This window comes from Anser anser (genome assembly GCF_964211835.1).
Source record: "Anser anser genome assembly, chromosome: 2".
Classification (NCBI taxonomy): domain Eukaryota; kingdom Metazoa; phylum Chordata; class Aves; order Anseriformes; family Anatidae; genus Anser; species Anser anser.
In genome coordinates, this window is record NC_139721.1 from 35591886 (window position 1) to 35614885 (window position 23000).

Here is a 23000-nt window from a genome sequence, read left to right on the forward strand (position 1 = left end):
AACTTTCAAAGGGGCATGGTGCAGTAAAGTTTGGGGAAAGATGGTTCTCATGGTAAGTTACATTTTTGCCTCCTGAACAGCTAGATTCAACCTGCCCCAAAGGTTCTAGGTGTTACTCAGCAAGGCATGTTATTCACTTTCATCATAGCTGTTTACTTGATGGGAGCTGCTTATCCCTGTGTTCAAATTATGAGCCCAGAAATGGGTATCCAGAATGAATGGGTTACCTGCAATTAAAAATAATAATAATCCATCTTAGTATTTTAGTATTAATATTAATATTTTCTAGAAAACCCTGATAGATTTAGCCCTTTACTTCACAGTAATGGGAAAAACAAATTAAGGGGAAAAAAAAAAAAAGAGAGAGAAAGAGAGAAAGAGACAGAGAGAAAGGGTAAAAAAAAAATAAACAAAACAAAGCAAACAAACAAACAAACAAAAACAAACAAACAAAAAACCAAAAAAACACTCACCTTAGAGTGATATGTTCTACAGAAAACTCCAGAAAAGGACTAGTGTGTTTTTTAGAAAAGAAAAAGAAAAACGAAGAAGAAAAACAACAACAACAAAACCAGAAAGATGAGAAATGATTAAATATTTGCTTATTAAATTAATACTCTCTGCACTGAATGAGAAAGGGATCTTGCAGGAAAGAAGTACATGAGCACAGAAGTTAGACAATCTAAAAACAAATCACTGGAGGATTAAATTAATTTTGGAAAACAAACAAATGCACTTAGTTCTGGTATTTTTTAACTTACAACTTCATGAATTTGCACCCAAAGACAATGTTTTGTATGTGATTTACTTGCTGGGAGGTGGGGTTGGAGGTATGGTGATAACAGGAAAACAAAACAAAACAACAACAACAAAAAATCTTCCTGTGAATTCTTTAAAATTGTATTGTCAGGGTGAAAATTCCTCCATCCACAGCAGGAACTTCTGTCTGAGCTGCAACAGGTAACAGTAGTGTATTGTCAGTTTTTAAACATACCAAAAGGTACAAAGCCTGAAGTTTCATCAATAGGTAGCTAAGATTTCTGCTGCCAGCAGAGGAGTAGGGAGAGTACTTCCCAGGAACTGGGCAAGTTCCCTCTCTGTGACAGGCCTACTGATACTGCTGTTCCCAAACCTGCCCTCACTACTTTTTCCAAGTTCTCCATGTGAATTTATCTTCTCTTCCTACTTTAACTAACTAGATATTTGTTCTTCACTTCATCCCAAACTTTCAATGGCTGCTTAAGCAGTTTCCAAACAGAGAAGACATCCACAGGGTGCAAACACATTAAAATAGAAGCTTCAGATCTTATAATCTATTCCACAGTTATTTACAAATTATAGTGAGTTTTTGAGTCCTACCACAGACAAGTTGGAGATCCCAGTTTCTCCTTTCCCTTCCCCTCAGTTGTGTACCAGGCAGCAGTCACATGCCATCCATACTCCAGTTACCCTGTATCATCTGCTCCCCAGTCTGCTGTAACCTGAGGGCAAGGCTAACATGATGTACATAGGTCTGAAAAGTACCTGAAGTAATCTGCTGTCTTGATGAAGAGGATGAAAGAAGTGAAATATGAGAAGTGAGGACAAAAACAACATGTATCTGTTAGAAGCTTTGGACACAGATGAAAAGGGTGAATATGCAGTTGAAATTATCTAGAGAATAGGTTTAGGGCTTCAGCAGAACAGTAGAAGTAGGTGTTTGATGCATGGTTCAAGATGTGTGACAGAAGGGTGGAGGGCATAAGGAGGAGGCTGATAGAGCAGTGGACTGGTTGCATAGCAAGTTACCTGTAAACTTGACTTGAAGTCTTGCCCATACTTTAAGGAATAAATGCCGTCATGTTAATACAGAGACAGAGAATATTGTGCCGTGCTTCTCTGTGAAGAGAGAAAGGCAGAGAGGTGAAGCTCTGCTATGGCAGGATTTCAGCTCGGGCATGCCTAACTCCCAAAGATACTCCTTCTCACCCCACTGTGCATCTGCTTTTCATTCAGCATATTTTATTTACTGGGGGGTTTCCAACTAAACCATTTCATAAGGCTCTGATTATGCATTATCAAGCCAAGACAATCTGCCAGCTGCACCGTGTAACATGTCACTTTTCTCTGCACAAGAGGAAAGGAAAGGCTTGAAATGGTATTCTGTGAAAGATAGATACTCCCTTGTTTTGTGTCAGCATACTGTATGTTGGTCTTGTCCTGCAACAATTTCTCACCTAACTACTATATATACAAACAGTAATAATACTTGTCTATTTAAGTTTATTCATTCATGGTTTGTAAGAACAGCGCAGACCAATTTGACTAATGAAGATGACCTCCTGCATAAGAGGCTGTACTAAATCCTTCATCTAACCATGTGTTCACATTTCCAGCTACTTTTCCCTACTAAAGTATCAACCCTTTCTCCTGCTGTTAAACTTCTACGGTAGACATAGTGTGACTTTTAATGTTATCCGGGACCTGTTAAAGGGTTAAACTACAAGCTTCTCCATAAAAACGGGGAAATCTCTAAGTAACTGACAAAAATCTTCTTAGGAATTGTTATGTTCAGCAGCAACAGCTGAAAGCATTTAGTTTATGAGCCAGTATTCATCTTCAAAGACTTCATTCTGCCCAGAAAAGAAAGAACAAGAGATCAATTAAGATCTCATCCAATGTGCTAGTGACAGTGGGAAACATACCTCACACAAGTAATATGATCTTGGAAGACATCCTAAGCAAACCAAGGTCTGATTTTCACTTTCTTACCTTTCATAGACTATAAGATGCTGCTTCAGGCTGAAATGACCAATTTAGGGAAATGTGAAAAAAAAAAAAAAAGAGAAGTTTTGAGGGTTTGGATGTGAAAAAGGAAATTATATGCAAGGGACTGTGTTCATCATTATTTAGCACATATTGTCCAGGTGATAGATGGCCAGTCTTTTTACTTAGTGTGATGTCATTCCCATGTAAATCCTGTAGCGCATGGAGTAGGAAAACTGCATGTGGTATATTTCCCTATATAATCCTCAAAGCAACTCCATCAAACTGTCATTTTTACATTAAACATGGAATTAATTATAAGATTATGAGATTTCATAGCAAGGGCTATAAAACTACTGTTTATTCATCTGAAAATGCTTAATTAGGTTTATGTATAACAGGTTTTCACATTTTGTTTAGAATATTCCATTATGTTCCATGAAGAAATACAGCTCCCTTAGACATGGGCTTAAGCATAAGTCTGGGAGCCGTACTTGAATACTCCTGAAGAAGAAAGTTTCTCTGATCTCAGGCCAGCTTGGCTCACTACAAAGGTACAGATGAAGACTCTTACAGTGGTGAGAATTTCCTCTGACTTCCAAAAAGAGAGCTGATATAAACTGCTCTATAATTTTGATGGTAGTCAGGAGCTGTTTTTCTGCATAGAGAGTAATAGGAACAGCCTTTCATTCCACTGGTTTTCTACGTCAAACTCAGAATATTTGCAAAGATGGGTTGTATTTTTTGGGGGGTCCATTTTATGGTCACTGTAAATTCTGCGTCCCAAGGTCTTGAGACTAAAAGCTCTGATGTAAGAAAATGTATAACATGTAACAGCAGTCCTTATAAATCTTAGCTGCACACAAAAGAGCAAAGAAAATAGAGACAGTGAACAGACTTTAAGACCAGAGAAATAAAAGAAAGTTTATTTAGAGGAAACTTGCTAGCAGACTGGTTTGACTTGAATGACATTTGCAATCAGTAAAGAGGTCATGTTATGTGAGGTGAATACAGAGAAATATTTCTCCAGGGGGAGAGAATGTTTTGTAGGACTTTCTCGTGACTCTAAAAGTGGCACTTACTGTGAAGCAAGGCACGCATCATCCAACTACAATTCCAAAGGTACTTACAAAGAGTGACAGTAAACAGCCCAGTAGAGCAGAATTCACTAATGTACATATTGGGTAAATTCTGCTCGTTTGCAGATTTTTTAAATTATTTTTAGTAAATAATTTACTGTGAACTGTTGTCCTCTCTGGTTCACTGTGCAAATATACAAATATAAATATGCTGGACAAGATGCTTTTTCAGTCCCAGTGCATTCAGCATGTTTTAGTAGCTCAAAATATAGATGCAGCTACCATAATAATCTAGTTTTGAATCCATTATTTGATTTTTCTTGTATGGCAACAATTCAGGCACAACATAGTTAATAAGCTGCATACAAGTCTTCATACCATTTTCAGTTATGTTCTACAGATTTTAGGAGATACATGAAAATTGAAAAGATTGAAATATTTTGGAGAATACTGTTCACAGTTCTCACACTTACTACAAGCCAGAGCCTTTGCAGTAAGTCAGTTCTGACAAACTGCAAAGCAGATTTTCACAGTATCCTCTTACAAGGAATAAAGTTATGAGCTCATCTCTGAGAGAAGAAAAGAAAGAAAGAAAGAAAGAAAGAAAGAAAGAAAGAAAGAAAGAAAGAAAGAAAGAAAGAAAGAAAGAAAGAAAAAGAAAGAAAGAAAAAAGAAAGAAAGAAAGAAAGAAAGAAAAAGAAAGAAAGAAAGAAAGAAAGAAAGAAAGAAAGAAAGAAAAAGAAAAAGAAAGGAAAGAAAAAGAAAGAGAGAGAAAGAAGAAAGAGAAAAAGAAAGAAAGAAAGAAAGAAAGAAAGAAAGAAAGAAAGAAAGAAAGAAAGAAAGAAAGAAAGAAAGAAAGAGAAAGAAAGAAAGAAAAAGAAAGAAAGAAAAGGAAAGAAAGAAGGAAAGAAGGAAGGAAGGAAGGAAGGAAGGAAGGAAGGAAGGAAGGAAGGAAGGAAGGAAGGAAGGAAGGAAGGGAAGGAAGGAAGGAAGGAAGGAAGGAAGGAAGGAAGGAAGGAAGGAAGGAAGGAAAGAAAGAAAAAGATATAATTGTACAAAGGGCTGGTTTGAACTATATTAGTTAACAGAAAGTTAATTCCAGAGCCTCTGGTTTTGCAGACACGCTTAGAGCTCAGTTTGGTCTTATAAATTAGGAAAGTGGTTAACAGTTTCCAGCTGATCCTAAAAAACAAGATCACTTTCAAAAGAAAATTTTACTACGGAACTTTTGAAAGAAGTGACACCCACAGCCCCCACTTCAGCGATTCTTTTGTAAGAGACCAACATTGCATCTTATTTCTGCATGTAAGTACACACAAAATTGTATTTCTGCTTTATTATGAAAATGTTTACACAGTCATGAAAGTCTGGGGGAATTACAGATGTGAAAGTCCCACTCAGTGCAGGTGCATTACAGTCAGGCCTTTTCCTTATAATGGCATGATTCATCTCATTTAAGACACAGAAATGAAGACAAAAACCACAGGCACCAATGTGCTACATTTCAGTATCCTGTGTATAATCCCTACAGGAAGAATGCCTGCACAGTTTACAAAACCTTCTTCTTTTTTATCCATTCTAAACTTCCTGAGTGTAATTTTATTAAATATGAGCAACTCCCAAAAACATCTTTTCCTGACCTTATACAACTCCATTTTCTTCCAAAAACAGCACATTGATAAGAAACCCTACTTGCACATTCAGCTTCAAAAACCACCAGGCATTTCAGCATGCTAGATGGGTTGATGCTGTTGGCAGGATACATTTCATTCTTACTGTAAATTGTGGAGAAAGGCAACAGCACCTTGAAATGGACCAGCTGCTAATATTTGTGGCAGCTATTTTTATGGTATTTCACTAGAACATGGTGGGGACAGACTCAAATTACTGACTTGAACAATTTGGTATGCAGATAATAGGAAACGGTGGTTGGATAATGTAATACGGTAGTGCCAAGAATAAGCATTATAATATGTCAGCAGCTTTTTATTGAATTAAAACATGAATTTCTAGGTACCAAGTACAGTGCAGTTTCAGTGCCACTACTTTACACTCCCTCTGAGCACTTCATCTCAAAAGCTCTGAAATAAAGTCAATGTAACTGAGATACAGAATATTCTTACCTCTGGGGCGAAACTGAGCAGCTGTTTAACATCACACACAAGAGCACAGTTTAGGACAGCGGTTGCTAATGTGGGAAAACATACCCAGATGTTGACTCCTTGTCATTTTAAAATCACATCTTGCTTAGATATTCATACTCAGAAGACTGAACTTTTTCATGCCTTTGAAAGTTCTCTTTTCCCCTCAAATTCAAATATGAGAGGAAACCATTATTTTTTCCACATATAAAAGCAAGATGTATATATGGCTTTACTGACATTTCTTAAAGCCCCTGGTCTCAAGGCTTTGCTTTCTTGGACGTCAGTACTGTGGTGACTCATATATGCATGCTTGCATCTCAAAAGGCATTGGGAAGGAGAAGGAGAAAGGACTTATTGCCTTTACTTCCAGGCAAGGCTCTTGGAGAATCAGAAGAGGTCCTCACAAGGATCACACAGACATCCTTAAGGACCAGCAGCTAATATTGACAACCACGTTAAAGGATGTTTCAAGACCTGAAACTAATTTTCCAGACTAAATCACTTTCAGACACTCAGAGTTTTACCTGAATTAAGCCCTTTAAAATTTTATTTTTCTGTTCTTTTATCCACAAAGCTATTTTAAGTCATGTACCCTCATTTATGAATGGAAGGTAGCCCAACATGCCTGCCCAGGAGTAATGCATTCCAATAGGTGTCACAAGCATCTCAGGATTCAGAGCAACAAAATGCTCCTGGGTGTTCTGCCTACCTTGGAAGCCCACAAACTGCTTTTTAAATACAAATGTAAAACATATAGAGAGTATATGTTACTGATAAAGGAGTAACTGATAAAGGAGTAACACAGCCACCATGCACACAGCTAGCAACAAGGTCATGAGCACACAGAGCTCTGTTTTTTAAAACTGCCAGTGCAAACTGGCAGCAGCTGGCTTGGTCCTTATCAACGACCAGTTTGTTCAGACTGTTCAGAAATGATCTTCAGTTCATGCTAGAGCACTTTTCTAGGATTTAAGATTTTTTCCAGGGCACTGATTCAGAGCATGGTGCAAGCCTATACAGCTAGGCAGTCACTGGCTTGTTGAATGTGAGCAAATCTGTCCATGGGCACACAGTCTGGTGCCTAACTGAACAGGTAAATATGCTGTGATATGCCCTCAGTTTTCAGCTAGAACCACACAGCACAAATGCAGAGTAAATGTGACTACAGAATAAGCTTAAAAGAAATAACTTTCCTCCATCACAAAGTCATGCACGTACCGAGTGTCACTTAACTTTACTGGGGGTGGGGGTGGGCAGTGGGGCGGACAAACACGACACGACACACACTTATTTCAATGTATAATTTAGGTAGGTATCCACTCCCCCTTCCCCCCCCCCCCCCCAACCTTGCCAGAGCCTAAGCACTAAATGTTCAGCTTTACATTTACCAGTTCCAGCTAATCTTTTGTCCATGGGTTGCATTAGCAAGGCAACAATATTTTATTCCAACAACGCGTCAATTGATATTGACGCACCACCACAGTCCCAGAACAGATGTTACAAGGAGATCACCCTTCAGGCATCACTTTGGGAGTTTCCAGTCAGAGCACATAACAGAAGACTGATCCCATTAGCCTGAGAAAAAGATGATTATTAATGCGACTATATGACAAAGTTCTTGGCTCAGTCCTGTGTAGAGTTCAAGGACTGAAACAAACCTGGAAGAAGTTCACCACAAGGACTGCCAGGAGGACAGCTGCTTAGGGAAAAAGAAAAAAGCAGTGACCTATCCTTCATAGTGGAAATGGGTGGAGTTCAGTCAATAGACAAAGCACAGATGCAAAATGAACAGAAAACCCTGCTGCTAAGTAACTGTGAAGTTTTCATTCAAAGGTGATTCTGAAGCTCTGAACAAGGCAAAATGTCTTAGAAAAAAATGGCTGCAGGAACTAAAGGGATGTGAAGCCCTTAATGACATAATCCTTTTTTGTTCTACTCAGGCATACAAAAGTGTGTTCAGTAAGGCAAGAAGTGATAAAATATTTCTGAAGAATATTTTTTTTAAGTCACTTCAACAATTTAAAATTCAGCTTAGAAACATTTAAAAAGCAGTAGGAAAAGGAAGGACTTAACTAAGCAAAAGTAAAAGTAATCAACAATAACAGAGCAAGTCCATCAGGTAGCCTGGGAGAGATCATGATAATCCAAACAGTTTTATCTCTGTTTCTCCTTTCCAGACTAGCAGGAAGGTTGAAAGGAGGGTAGCAGGGATAGAAGGAGGGTACCAAATCTTTTTGCTTCATCACCTCTCCAGAAAAGAGCAAAGAAAATGGTTAGAGATTAGAAATTACAAAGAGAAAAATAGTTTGCTGGCAGAGGGGAAAGATCATAGCATCCTTCAATTACACGAAAAGCTCTTGTCAGGAAGAAAAAAATCATCTGTTCTACTTGTTCATGGTGGAAAGAACAAGCAGTGACAGCATCAAAGGTTAAACATTAAGAAAGAGCGTTGGAATAGATTTTCTAGGAAGGTCACAGAATTTCCATCACTGGAAAAGGTTAGACAAACAAGTTTTGGGAAAAAAAATATAGGTATAACTGATCTTAGTTTATGGACTTCGTGACCTGTTGGGGTCTTTTGCAAAGCTAGTCTCTATTATTTGACAACTTAAACGGTGATGACAAACTTTACAGATTTTCCTTTGAGTTCTTCAGATGTCATTAAGATTATCCAAACTCTTTATTCTATAATTGCTCATTATAAGATAATCAGGGCAAAATTTGCAGGAGAGATGACAACCTTTATTTTTTCCAACTACATCAATCTAAAAAGATAGTATTTGGGGCACATGTGAGTATAGTAGACAAAAAAGCAACACATTCCCATTGTTCAAAGGGACTGAATTGCTAGTTGAAGAACAGGTGTACTCTACACTGTATTTTAATATGATTAGATAATTTTAATAATGATATTACATTATTCATACAAAAACAGCAAAAGTTAACTTATTGAAGCATCATACTTAACACCAGAAATAAATTGTTGTTTAGTAAGCATCTTCTATGCTCCAATTAAAAATGTACATTTATCTTCACTGTTGTTCCTGTTCATTTCATACTGAGATGGAAGAGGTAACACTCCATAGGATAAAGTTTGCTTATGTGCATTGAATTACTAGCTTTTTCCTCTCATTAAAAGCGAGATAATGTAATGGTGAAATGAGGATAATGAAGAGCCCATGTATCATCCTTAGCATGTGATCAAGTAGGACACAAAGAGATAAGTACTAGTCAAGTCTGATCATATTGCTTCTGTAGCACAACCTCTCAAATGTGCACTTCTTTGTGACAAATTTCCTCTCCCTGTACATCCCTCTAGAAGAGAACAACAAAGTTGCAAGACCAATTCTTGCTTCCCATCCCAGCTCCCGCCTAATGACATCAGTGAAAAGGAGAAAGCAAAGACTGGGAAGGTTTATTCACAAAGCTATGTTTAGCCTTCTCTGGGAATAGATTACGACAAGAAAGTGCTATGCAGAAGAATTAGTTGTAGGCCATTTTTACAGGTGATTATATATGACTTCACTGCTTACAAGAAGCATAACAATTTCAGTCATACAGTGCTGTTGCACACAAAACAAAGCTAGGTGCCATCAATATAAGCTGATGCCTGTAACTTTCTTTACAAATCTCACATTTCCTTCACATTGTTCCCCAGTAAATAATCAGACCTACTCTTCAGTCCAGTTCTGTACTTTCTATTAACCTCTGCGATGACAAATGTGAAAAAAATCAGAAGACTGCTAAAAACTGAATTCTACAAACTTCACACACATATCAGGGCTCAATTTCCATTATTCCTCTGCAGATTTTCTTCCTTCCAGGAAAACACACGTTCTGTTCTGTTCTGTTCTATCCCCCAATTTTGTACTCTTGTTCTTTATGGGCCTTGGTATGCACATACCAGATTACTTTTGAAACATGAAATCAGGCAGTGTCTACACCACTAGGTACTAATTACATGACATCATTGCAGGCCAGTCTATTAGATCAAAATTTAACTAGCCTTTTTCCTCCATTGCAAACCCCATGAAAGAGCTGATATTGCCATTGAATTCCCTTTTATATGCAAATCAACAAGTCTGTCTAAGACACAAACAAATATAATTTGAGTTGTTAGCTATAGCCTAGAGACTCTGCTTGCAACATTTGGACAAACAGAAGCAGAGGCTTCTCCCTGGTGATCTTCTCTTTTACACAGATCAAAGACTTTCTAGCCTTTTATGGGAGCCAGTTTAGGAATTAAAAGATGGCTTGGCCTTATTCAAGCATAAGACTTCCATAATACTTGGAATGGAATTAGAAAGGCTTAACAAAGCTTGTGGGTTAGAATTTACACTTCTCCTTTAAGCTTAGAATCAAATCATATTTTCAGTGCTAAATAAGCTAAAAAACAAAAACAAAAAACAAACAAACAAAAAAAAACCTCCCTCTCTCCCTCTGTCTTAGCTAATAAAAAGTTGCAAACATCTTAGCTGTACTAAGTCTGTAGTATGTTTATATATTTGAAGGAATTAGATCCTTACTTCCAGATGGATTGAGTTCAGCACTTATTAAAATTAAACCAAGCTAGTTTATAGAACAGAAATGACGTCCTTAATTATTATCCAAGTATTTTTATCTATTGCTAGTAAATATGTGAGGTCAGCTGTACCTTTGTATGAAAATAACCATGGGAAAAAGTTCAAAGTGAATACACATGTGAAAAAACTTCCAGCTAAGCAGGCAGTCATTTTTGGAAGGAAAACTGAAAGACTTTGAAGACTCAGAAGGTCTTCCTGAGTAATATGCCTGTGTATTAACACACTACAGCACAAATGGCTCTTGACAAATGTCTTGAAGACAGAAGTGGGCTTTGCTACCCTTACAATCCTCATGCAGCATACCACAGCATTAACCCATCATCTGAGCACTTGTGCTGCAACAGACAGAAGCTGGGAGAACAGAACAAGCCCTACAACACCAGCATAAAGATATTCCAGGAAGAGAATAAAACAACTTGTCTCCCACTCTGAACTCCAATTGAGTATAGAAGGATGCTAACGCAAGGTGATTGACCTGTGCATTCCACCAAAACTGAAATGGGCTTTCCAGTTTCTGAAAGCAGGATAGTCTTCTGAGCCTCTGCCTCTAGCACCCCATTTATATTTTTGAGGTACAGTTTAAAGTAATGTCCACTTACTAGGTATGATTGACTGAAGAAAAAAAATAAATACTAAACACATTTGTTAAAGCAAATGAGTAGTTATACAGATAAGGTGCATTGCATGGCAGTCTATAACTACTGGAGCAAAATGCTAGAGTTATCCTACACCAAATTCATATAACAGCTTTTTTTTTCTTTTTTTTTAACTTCATATTAAAAGCATCCTATGATTTTAAATTTCTTCAGGGAAATGGCATAAGACTGAAGGTTGCCTTTGGCTAATTTGCCTCTTGGTTGTGCACAGCAAATGAGATTTGCATTTCCACAGTTTCTGCAGGATTGAGCGAATGACTTAGCATAATTTTATCATTTTGAATGGATAGACAATATATTCACGTTGTAACAGCATCATTTTGAATGATTTCTAATCATTTCTAACCATTCTGTGATTCTGAAAAGCAATTAAAAAAAATAATGTCTTAATATCTCTACCTAGCCAGATATAACTGTACATTTGTCACATTATTTCTTTCATATTCCATCAAGAACGAGTAAGTGGAGTATGTTTTTTGCCAGAAGCGTGTTCTAAAATATCCTTATTTATTACATACAATACCTTTGCCTACTAAGTAAAATTACAAAAGCTCTGAGAGAAGAGAGAAAGATAAAAGAAGAGCAGAAGAATGATATTCTTTTAATCTTCAGTGGACTCTTTGTAATGTCAGTTACCAATAGATATCCTTTCTCAAGCAACTGGCACATAACTTGTTCCAAAGATAGATCAGCAGAGTACCATGAAAAAAAAAAAAAAAAAAAAAGGAATCAATCTCCTAAGAAGGTATTCCCAACCAAGCCAAAAGCCTGGTTCAAAAAGCCCACAAGGAGGATCATACATTTAGCAAACTGCAGACCAACACACAGAATGTATTTTCTTTCTAAAAAGAAAACTTTATGTAAAGTCAGATGTACAGCAAAAGCAAAATCTGCTTTTGCAAACAAAAGGGATTTTCAGGTTCCATATCCCCTGAATTTTCTGGTCTGACACCTTTTTAATCTGCTGGAAAAAAAAAATGCTATATTACTAAATATTAGTTCACAGAATTTCTTCAGAATGCAATGCAATAAAATATGAGGCTGTTGCTGTTTGCCATGTTTCAAATGAGGCATTTTGGGAAGGAAAACAAATGGTAAATGACACATACACAGGTTTGCAGTTCTTTGATATATACACTAGACAAAATTTCAGAAACCCAAATCTGTCTGAGAAAAACAGGTAGGTAGGTAGGTAAGTAGGTGAAATGACACAAAGAGAAGTACAGTGACAGCCACGGGCTTGGCTCCTGCTATGGTCGTTTTGGTTAATTTTTTGGTTAAAATACCTTCTAGAGGCCAGGATCCCTGAACCTTGGGACAGTGGGACACTATTCGGGCCACTGACTCCCTTAACAGAATTCCTCTCTCAGGAAATGCAAAAGAGCAAGTTTTCCCCTAAGTTCAGGTGGAGCTATAAAAGAAAAGGTTCATCCATAGAAAGATGGAGCCAGAAAGGATCTGAGAATTCCTCAGTCCTTTGTAGGATCCATTACATCATGCTAGTTCAGGCAAAATCCAGAGTATGTCTTCTATTGGGAACAATACTCTAAGAAACATCAATAATGCATCAACAATACATCCAAGAAACATTCCTGGGCAACCTGATCTGGAGGGTGCCATCCCTGACTGTGGCAGGGGGGTTGAAACTAGATGAATTTTAAGGTCCCTTCCAACCCAAGCTGTTCTATGATTTTATGATTCTATGAAACATAGGGCATAGTCACAATATGCACTATCAATAGTATTCATTATCAATTACTCTGATACTTCATTGGTGGAAATGTGCTGCCATGGCAGCAAGGGCTGAACACAACAACAGGCAGGAATTATGTTAAGTTAAAGGAAAATAGAGAATAACATCATTCATTCTGCTGAAAGCAAAGGAGTCTAACTCAATTTCAAGCACTCCCTCTGTCACAAAACCTTCTCACTTAGTTTTGCTACTAATGACCACCAGCCCGTTCCCTCTCCTCTCTAAATGCCCTTTCATAATGGTCTTTCCCATGATTTAGATATATTAGAATTGCAAGCATGAATAAGTACCTCATTTTTCTATCATGTTATGTAAGTACAACACATTTGAACTAATAAATGTTCATTCTTCATTTTTTTAAATAGTTTTATTACTGGTAATGGGAATTTCTGTACTTATCTATTACATTTGCCAAGGCTCTTCTTTGGCAATTGACTGTGAGTTTATATTACAGTGTGCTCAGGATTAATATTAACATGTAATTGTAAGCCACTTTTGTCTTGCCTTAGTGGATTAATTTAATGTCATTTTAAAGGCACAGCTTTGTGTGACATCATTACACTGCCAGATTTATAACATCCCATGAAGTCACCATTATAGCGTCTTATAATTTTCCTTTTTCACCACTGGTCTGATATGCCATTAGTCCTTTTTCTCAATTATGAATCTAGCTTCTAGAGAGGTAACCTTTACCTAAAATATAATATTTAACTCACAATAATGGTAAGAATTACTTTAAAGTGACATTTTGATTAATAAGCTACAAACCAGTATTACCAAATTTCAATATATTTCAGATGCAGACATAAGAAGCAGCATTAAAGTATAAGGGTTAATATTGAAAATGTTGTCAATGTTTCCACAAGAATTATAGTTTTTTTCTATTTATTCAATCCTAGTTCAAAACCTTGTTTTTTGTCATTTGTACCTAACCGTAGCACAGAAATTTAAGAACGTGCATATGAAATTACATTCAGTATTATATGAAATATATATATTGCATATTGTGTTTTCTGTTCCTTCTCTCCTTGTTAATGAATGACTCAATATGTTTGTGCTTACCATGCTAAGTCTAAAATCTCTAGTATACAGAGTAGGCATGAAATTAATACTTTCTGTGAAAACATTAATTTTGGCAGTTCAAGCATTTTCAGCTACAATCTGTACCTTAGGCAGGCTGTACCTTTACATCTGTTCTTGCTCTATTCTCAGTCATATTTTCCCATTTACTTTCTCTCAGTTTCAAAATCTCTTGGATGACAAAGAGGGCCAGATGACTTTTCTTTCTGCCACAGTGTACCATTTGAGGTCCAAAATATTTATTTGCATTTCTTAACATTTGAACAGGTGTGTGTGTCTGTATGTGTCTGTGTGTGTGTTGAATGGTTCCACAGTTTTGAATAATGAAAAAGGGCTCACATCCCCCATGCATTAGATGGATAGCTGAACACGGCCGACAGACAGGACTAAGTTTTCTTCAAGAAAAAGATTTTTATTATGATAAAAAACTTACAACCAATATATCTGTCTACACAGATAATTTGCATAGGTATACCTTGATTGGTTCTGAAATTAATTTCAGATCAACAATCATAACTTTGGTGACCTGGGCTACTACATCTGGAGGAGATGGATTTATGTTGTCATAGTTGTATAACATTTTTGTAAATGAGGGAAAATAGCTTATTGACAACTTAATCACATGAACAATATTCCTCTTCCAAACTTCAGATGTGCTTAAGAAATAACTATTTGTGTGTGGTCCTCCTTCCTCTTCCCTACTGAACAATGTCTCTATTTCTTCAGGAACAGAAAAAGAAAAATACTGGAAATGTGATGGGCTGGAAAAAAAAGCAAGTCAGAGAAATAACAGAACAAGGGAGAAAACACATGAAAGACAAATCAAACTGAATACTAAACTTCACACGGTTTTCCCAGGATATTACATCACCTTTTACACTATTATGCACATTTTTCATTTATCAAACCTCCTTTTAGACCATTCAGCTATCATGTCTGTACATTTAACTCCTCCAAGATCTTTTTAGAGCTCGCATGAGAAATAATGATCTAAAGGTTGCTCTTTTCATAACATCCAAAGTACTTATGGGCCTAATTTTTCCTCCATGATTATTACCTAGCTCTTCTGTTTGCCATAGGGCAAACAGTTCTTCCCCAAAATTTTTAACTGTCAATGTCAGGAATAAATAGGAGTTTTGATTTCTTACATTTAAACTTTTCAATCAAGAATTAAATTTACAAAATTTCATTAGGTATATTTTTGACTCCACACTTACCTTTCAAAAAAAAAAAAAGCTGAGGGGTGGGGGAGGGGATAACTAACAAACAAACAAACAAATTCTATAGCTCTGCTAAAAATAAAAATAAGAAAAAAAATAGAGTATCAGTCACTGCTTTACTTATATTTTATGTGAAAGGATCAAATGTTCATATCCCTGACAACTAAAGATAACGAAAAAATACAAACATGAGCCTTGTCCTTTGTAACAGGGTCAGGAGATACAATCACTCACTTAAACTACTAAATGTAATGCATACAGGCATAGGGAGATTAAAAGTGCCAGTTTAAATTAGCTTGACCTGCAGTGTTGACTCCTGGACAGATGGTATAATATACCCTGACTTCATTGCTGAGGCATTAGAAGTACACAGCAAGAGCCTATTGTGATATTAAGAAAAAGCTTAGAAGCAAATTCAGACCGAGAACCAAAAACCTGCTGGCCCCCTGTGAGGCTCTTGGCTTCTCTTTACCAGACCTATTACAATATAGAATGAAGTCTTCTCACTTTTAGCTATAGCAATGTAGTGCTTAGGCAATGAACAGTCATTTTCTACTTTGCCTTCTACAGAGTAGACTTTAGGATGAGATTCGGAGTCCTAACGACCAGGCTGACAAAGGGCAAGCCAGTCAAAGGCGATGTATTCTTTCCAGGAGAAGGAAAAGCTAACTGTACCAGAACCTCACTGTTTGACAAAGCTGGCAATCCTTTTAAGGAGGAGTGCACAGGCATAAAAATTAGTTAGATCCGTAAATCTGCATATAGCATTTCTCATGAGAGAGCAGGAGTGATCTAAAGAGCTCTTTCTACTTACAAATCTTTCTACTGTTAACAGAAGCTGATATATCTTCCCCCACACATACATCAATACACAGATATATATATATATTTTTTGGGGGGGGCGGGGAGGAGTAGATTTTAAGTAAGGAAAGAAACAAAGTATTTATCCAACTTCCCTTTTGCACTCGAATTTGGGAGGGATGTCTCTGAAGTGAATAGATAATTCACTGTTTAACATCCTGAGAAACAGAAGCAGGGTATAGAGTGCAGAGCACTAACAAAATAGTAGGGTATATAAAAACAAAGAACTGAAGGCTAATGGCATCTCAGTGAGTCAAAGGCAGTTAGGAAAGAAAAGCAATTAGCCATTTTTACAATGCATGAAAGTTGGCATCATGAAAATGGTTGGCTCCAAATATCAATTATTTATGTCCATCTGTTTCTTTACCAGCATGGTTTTGCTGCTATGCACTTTGAGAATTTAGATATTATGGGACCTAAGTGAAAAGGACACGTCACAATACGAGTGCCCAGCATTCATCGAAGAGGGTCACCGACAACTCCAAAGGTCATCTGCGTTCTGTTTTGTTATCTGGTCCCTTTAAAAAACTAGAGAAAATAATATCCCTGAAATCTCCTCATGCTTCCCTCTCCCGCAAAGGCAGAAAGAATAACAAAGGGCAAAGAAAGTTAAGAAAAGAGATGATGACATTGGATGAGCCTTGCAAGGGAGGGAGTTGTGGGATGCTCTGTATGCCATGTTTGCATTACTTTGAATAGTCCTGCCCAAGTTTCTCATTCTCCTTGGTCATTTTTTTGTACTGAGATAATCCTGCAAGAAGCCAGATTGTGATTTATTCCATAAAATGTATCCGAATCAAATTGTTCCTGCCAGTGACCACACTTTCCATTTTGCTTTGGAGCCACAGCATAATCTTTTTCTTTTCCCTCGCCCTCCAAAAACTTTATTATTTTATGGACCATAAACTTGGGGAAGCTCTCATTTAAAGGAAGAAAAGAATTAAAAAATAGGAAAACATTTTGTCACCTATAAATCAGCTTAACATGAAACTATAATCAATCAGCCTCAAAGCCGGGCAGCATTTTTGTGGCTTTCAACACAGACTTCACTATGCTCTCTAGATTCTCCAGGCATTTGCCTTTTAAAATTGTGTTCCACCTTTGTTAAATGACTTGTCGAAAGTCGATACAGCAAGAAATCAAATATAAAGTGGGGTTTATTTTCAGCACAGAGCGTGTCTTAAAGTGAGAATTATTTCTCCAAAATTTGAAATGCATAACAAGTGAATGATTTGTGTTCCCATGTCTGTTTTTTCTAAATTGTTAATCTAATAAAAGATACATAATCCTACATACACTGCCATGCCTAAAATTAGGCAACTGAGTAAGAAGTTTGGATTTAGTCTTCACCTATCCAAGTCATTCTGGCACCTGCTTTATTAACTGAAAGCACCCTCTTAAATTTAAACATATTTAAACACCAGCACCAAAAGTGTTGAGCAGTTTCCATTAATCTCTGAAGAAAAGGAAAAGAACAAAAACAAAAACAAAAACCCAACAAAAAACCCACACATTTATCACCCTGACTAAATTTAATCATGCATATTAAAAATGTTGGCTTTTATGACTAATGGAAAGTCAAAATAATTTTTTGGTGTATTATTTTAAAGGATTTGCAACAGAGGGAAGGTTTCTGAGCAATCACAATACTGCTCATATATACCCTGCCTCTTATTTATATCCTGATAGCACTAAGGCGGTGGATAATGGCTCCACTGTTACAGTTACTGTACAGACAAAACTTTTGCAGTAACCTTTGCCAACCATACAGTTTGGGCTAATACAGAGCTGGAGCTGAAGGTCTAATCAGAGAGCACTCAAGCAAGTGAGGGAATATTAAAAGCTCCCTTGCAGTTCAGAGCAAAGAGAGGCCTCTAAGTAGGGCAGATCTCCATTCCTGGCTGTCAGAAGGCTGAGTTGTAACATGAGCTGGGCTCCATTTGCTTTTCCATTTATATAAAAACCTTTTTGTTTCTTTTGTTATAAACTTAGACCTCTAGAATAAAGCCTGGAGGAAGGGGGGAGGGGGAGGAACACTTGCTGCCTGAAAGCTGTAGTTTGTTGTTTGACCACCTTATATAGCATACAGTTCCCAGCTATCTGGGGAACTTGTAGCAGCCCCTCTACGCCAGCTATAGACTGTTAAAAAACAAAGTACTTGTCCACATCCAGAGAATCCAATCCAGTCCCTGCCCCCAAGGACTCTACATTGCAGAGGAAAGACTACAGCACACCAAGAAAGAAGAGAAAGCAAATTTGTTTCCTTTTACAATGCTTACAGTATATAAGCATACAGTCAGTCTTTAGGAGGCATTTTAAAATGGGAAACCTATGGCAAGTCAAAATTGTGAAAGCAGCTCATGGCAAAGAGGAAGAAATCATTAGGATGTGAACAGGGTAAGCATATTAAAAAGCATGTTAAAAATCCATTTGGCATTACTGAAGGTAAAGGGAGCAAACCTCGGACAGAACAAGATAAAGCTGGGAGAGGCTATAGGAAGCTGTCTCCAGGGACAGCTGTATCTGTCAAGCATCTTAAGGAGAAGTGACTCGGTAATAAAAAATAAAAATGTATTGATTATGCAAGAATGGCATATATTGCCACCTTGTTACACTCTAGGGAGATTAGAACAAGAAGAATAATGAGTAATAGCAGATTCCAAGAGGTAATGTGGAAGACGATGATTGAAAGCACAAGTATCTGTCCTAGTATTCTGAAAGAAAAAGAATATTTCTCTCTTAGTCATGGAGGGAAGAAGCAACTTAGGCTGTTCTCAGCATGGTGAAGGGAACTATAAAGAAATCAAAAGACTTTCCTCAGATGAGAGTTATGAATAATAACAAACAAAAGCTGCTGAGTGTGGCAGTGCAGGGGCAAGGACCGAAGCATGGTTTCTGGAGCATCACACAACATTTTGCCCATGAAGCTGCGTTCCTGCTGAAGCCAAATGCAACCATGGCTCAAAGGCATGTAGAGAGAATACACTTTTGCAATGAGCAATGTGAGGTGAATGAGGAGGGAAAACGGGCCTCCAGGTAAGGCCTTCCTTTAACTCCTCTCCATCGAGCAGATAAGAGCGCTGCATGTAAGGTCTACAAAAATCTGTTCTCTCCAAACATAAATTAGAGTATTCTTTAGCTATTCAGTTACTCCTGTTGGTTTATCTCAGACCTGTAAAGATTACAAAAACATATTCAGAGTCATTTTCTGCAAAGTGAAGATATTTGTTTTTACAGCTGATAAGGAGTAAGAAAATAACCTAACAAAATCAAAACAAGGTTTTTAACATTCTAAATCACAATGCAAGTACAGAAAAGGGAGAAATTACTTACCGTTGATTTTAACATTCTAGAAAAGTGCCATCTTTTCTCATGATGTCACAAGAAAGTTATATGTGAAGTAGTAGTGAAACACAGTACTAGACACCTGAAATAGAAGGAGTCGCAGTAAATAACAAATTACTAAATCACTATTTAGAACTGAATCTGTTTTACTATGTTAATTTAAATTGAAAGAAGAAAAGATTAATTTTTTTAAAAAAAGACCAACTCCCCTTTAGAAAGCATTGATATAATGACCTCTCTATAAGGTCTGTAACCTAAGCCACGAAGGGAATCAAACAAGATTTACAGAAGATAAATAGCCAGAGATCTGCAGAATGATAAGAACTTTTATTTTTCCCTTACCTCACATGAGCCTTCTCATTTAAAAATTACGTAGGAGAGTTCCTCGTCAGAAACACTTGAGGCATTATCCATACTTCAAGCATTATCCATATTGCACATCTTTTAAGGCTATAGATTTAACATGGAGGAGGGAGAAGGGGGTGATCTAGGAAATCGCCACCATATTTGGTAGCACTGACAGCTATAGTTACTCTGGGATTACACACCTCTGCCACATAAAATGTCAAGTCATTTGTTGCAAGTGCCAGTGAAAAACCTGCTCAGACAGACGTGAAAATAATGTAAATAAGTATATGTGCATTGAGGAAATGAGTAAAAATAGGAAGGTGAACATGAAGGAACAACCCTGCAGCTCAGAACATGAGAACTGCATGACATCTCCTGCCACACTCTGCAAGCCCCCAGTAATTACAGAAAGTGTAAGGACTGCATGCTTATAAGGTTTGAAGGAATGTAATGTGACTGTGGGGAAGATAATACTCGGATGACAGGTCTGTCATGCCCTGCTCCATTTGAACCTCTTTGCTTCCCCCACCGTTGGAGAAGAAAGATCTGAAGAGCCCCAGCTGGGCGGGGGGCTGCAATGGTCTGAGGTAAAAGGAAAACAATGGGAGAAACAAGGCTGTTTTCTTTTTCTGCCCTTCTATGAGTCCCACAAGGTCCTAGAAACCACATTTTATATCAGATTTTGAGGGCTGAGTTCTCAGCCAGTGTTCTGTAAAACATGCCTTTTCATGTTATAAAAACAGAAAATCCAACAGCTTCAACATGTTAAATTCTATCCTGTTAGAATAGGCTTATTTCTATTTCCCACTCAGTTCTTTTTTTTTTTTTTTTCCTGATTGTTCCAAAGTATAGAGTGGCAAGTTTGACTTTTTGCCAAGTTTCAGTGTGAATTTTTATGGTTGAGATAATATAAACTTCTGTAAATTGAAGTAGCAAAATGCTGCCAATTAGCTTTAACAATAACGGGAAAGGGGAATATTGCTTCTGAAATAAGAGTCCCTTTTCCCCACTTGTTATTAATAAGTGCTGAAAGAGATTACTTTTTTTATAGGTGCTATTTATCTTCTGCTTCTCCTTGCCATTGATTTATAAATATATAAATAGCATATAAAAGATATCTAAGTGAAGTATATAACAACACAGACATGGAGGGTAAATCCAAGAGTCCTCTATCACATTGCTTTTCAGTAGCATGATTCCATTCATTTAATTGACCTATTCCTGATTTATAAGCAACAGAAGTAGAGAAGAATCAGATCCACAGAGCAATAGGATCTTTCTCTGTAAAATTTGGTTTTAAATGTTAAATAGTCAGTGCCGCAATGATCAAAAGATGCCACAACAGTAGCAGCATCTCTGTTATTCTCAAATTTTCTTGCTTGTAAACTTCAGACAAAACCTCTTTTTGTTTGTTGATGTGAGCATTTTAACAGGAAACAGGAGTTCAGCCACTAAAAAGCACTTTTTTTCCGACACAAATTTCACCATTGTGCTGTGATTGACAGCCATCCCAATGTCTATAAACAACCTACAAGCCTCCCAAATTGACCATTCAGTTCCTGCATCCAACATTTAAACACTGAGCAGTTTTTGCGCTCAATAAAATTCCTTTTCATTTCACCCTGGGTTGCCATGTCTTTTCAAACAGAGACAGAAAAGCAGTGCTCTGTGTCAGACAGATTTTAATTTTCAGTCCTCATCCATTCGTACAATGTAGACACAAGCAAACAAACCCTACCCAAAGCCTAGCAACCCACAGTTTAAACAGTCAATGCATATGAGCTACGGGATGAAGGCCTGGACCTGTTCACACATGAATAAAGAAGATTAAGATTTTCTTTCAAAGACATGAAGCCTTTTTGACAGCCTGTGTCAACAGCGCTGTCTGCCTCTCAATGTGAAACAGTCTTCTATCACAGGTTCCCACAGGGAGGTCTTGCTTATTAGCATGCTTTACACTTCCATTCCTTGTCAGTATTTAATTTAAGAATAAGGGTGCAAAGTTTTGCAAACTCTTACTTACCCACAATGAAAGGGTAACTTACTGGAGACGCTGAAAGGAAATACCAGCTAACATGAACACCTACAGGGGACGTTTTTAAAAGAGGATAACCGTGAAGGAGAAAAAGCAATGGATACGCAAGTGTTCCCTATTAGCCATTGCTGAAATATACCACTAAATTTGTAACCAAACACTTTTATAGCAGGTTGCTTTTGTAGAATTCCTGTCAGCCCACTTTTTAAATATAACATGTGCTGCTGCAGAGGGCAATATTTCAGCCAAAATTTTGGATATAAAACAAAAAAATCCCTATCCAAACAGCAACAACAATACTGACTGGGTTCATGTAAAAGTATAAAATTGGAAGGAATTTCCAGAACCATCAAACTGAGCCCACTGCTATCACAGTCAATATGGCATATAATCCTTTTCATAAGTTACCAAGCGCTCTTCTAATACAATGGCCTTTCTTGTGACACAGTGCAAGGCAAAAAGTCAAAAAAGAAAGTTTTCACTGAGGAGAAAGATTAGTCCTAGCTGAAACAATTATATTCCATTTTTCTGAATGATCCATAGCATCAAGTCACTATCACGTACTGTTGCTATTACATTATTTAAAATGAAAATATTCCAAGACTCCAACATTGCAAACACTCTTAGGAAGCTGTTTAGATAAAGAAATGAGTGGTCCCAGTGAAGGTAACTGCATCAAATAGATGTAGGGCACATGCAGCTTTCAGGATTAAGGACCAAATTTCTGGAGAGCTAAAAGTAATTGGAAAATACCATACCCCCTTCAATATTGAAATAACTTCGCTTTTCAAGAAGAAATGAAAATGTTGAGTGCTGTACTAGCTCACTGCTTGAGTAAGAGTGCAGATTTGTTACCAATTAGATCATTTAGTATGATATTATGAATTTATTTTGAATTTCTCACATAAGAAAGTTAGAATGTTGAGGGCAAAAAATTATTTCAATGAGGATCTGATTACATCTTAGCAAAGTAAGTGGGAAAAGATCCAATTTTATCTCAATATTTGATTTAAATCAACGCAATTAAATGAGTACAGTCCTGAAAGCTAAGTCATAATCTGTGTCATGGGAAGCAATATCTCAAACACGGAAATGATAAAGAAATAATTCCAAAATTAGTAAGATTTTTGTTAAAGTTCAAAATATTTTGC

At 37.1% G+C, this 23000-nt stretch overlaps 1 protein-coding gene across 1 annotated transcript in view; it reads right to left on the bottom strand.

Moving 5' to 3' along the window:
• Positions 1 to 1688: 1688 nt before the first annotated feature.
• Positions 1689 to 23000, bottom strand: part of LOC310895626 (uncharacterized protein C8orf34 homolog) — a 237785-nt gene continuing 216473 nt past the window's right edge. The window contains exons 14-15 of the transcript XR_014580803.1: positions 19455 to 19548; positions 1689 to 1878 (exon numbers count right to left, since the gene is read on the bottom strand). The gene's annotated coding sequence lies outside the window, so the exon portion shown is untranslated. The remainder of the gene's footprint in view (positions 1879 to 19454; positions 19549 to 23000) is intronic.